Source organism: Orbicella faveolata, unplaced genomic scaffold (genome assembly GCF_042242905.1).
Source record: "Orbicella faveolata isolate gen_17 unplaced genomic scaffold, um_ofav_v1 contig_26, whole genome shotgun sequence".
Classification (NCBI taxonomy): Eukaryota; Metazoa; Cnidaria; class Anthozoa; order Scleractinia; family Merulinidae; genus Orbicella; species Orbicella faveolata.
In genome coordinates, this window is record NW_028301554.1 from 6,492,501 (window position 1) to 6,493,556 (window position 1,056).

Here is a 1,056-nt window from a genome sequence, read left to right on the forward strand (position 1 = left end):
TCCTTGATCATCCATGAACTCATTCCAAGACCAAAGGTACATCATGTCTGAAAAGGAATGCACACAAGTAGTGGCCTTATTTCATGACACTTCAATAGGTTCTGCAAACAACATAGAAGCTGCCAAATACATACTAGGCGAGGCACATGGCAACACCTATAAGCATGGAACATGCAAAGAGTCGTGTTCGAAACAAAAATATGTAGCATCATCATCACCATCACCATTATTGTTAGTACTATTATTATTATTATTATATTATAATAACTATAAATATATTATAAATTCAAGTATTGTGCTGAATACAATAGACATATGTAAATGCAGAATGTAAAAAAGAGACGTGCATTTCAAATTACTACCGTTGTACCTCACAACTGGTATCTATGTGACTATTTTTTTTTTATCATAATAATAAGTTGGTATTGAACATTAATGAAATACAAATATCCAGTATAAACTTTCCTCTTGGTTGTGTGCTTGTTTCCAGAATGGAGCTGATTATTTCTGTTTACTAAAACATAAAATAGGGTCAGTTGAACATTGATAGATTACAACAACAACAATTTTAGCAATGAGGACAAGAACAACCACCTCAATATCTTGAATTTTTTTTTTTTTATGATTGATGATTCCAGATTATTCATTACATGCAGGCTACAGATTAAATCAATGATCACAAGAGCAGCATACAGCAAACTTGGTTACTTACACAAATTCGCCATTTCATCTTCATCCCATAGTCAGCAAACACTAACTGCAACAAGGATGTAATACCCACTAAAGGGAGCATTCAGTTCTACATGATTTCTCGCAATTCAAGTATAGCATTGTTTATTTCTTCTTTTCTTTCATAACCTTTTGTTTTTTTTTTAACTGTATATTACTGTGCAGGTACATATTCCTTGAGCAGAGGTAAGGAAATAGACTGAAGTCTGGCACTCCCAAGGGATTGGCTACCCAAGCTCGTGTTGTTCCAGAAACAGCCTTTGCATTTCCTGTAGCTCTGCTATTATCATCACTATAGAAACAAAAAAAAAAAAATCAAACTGGTAA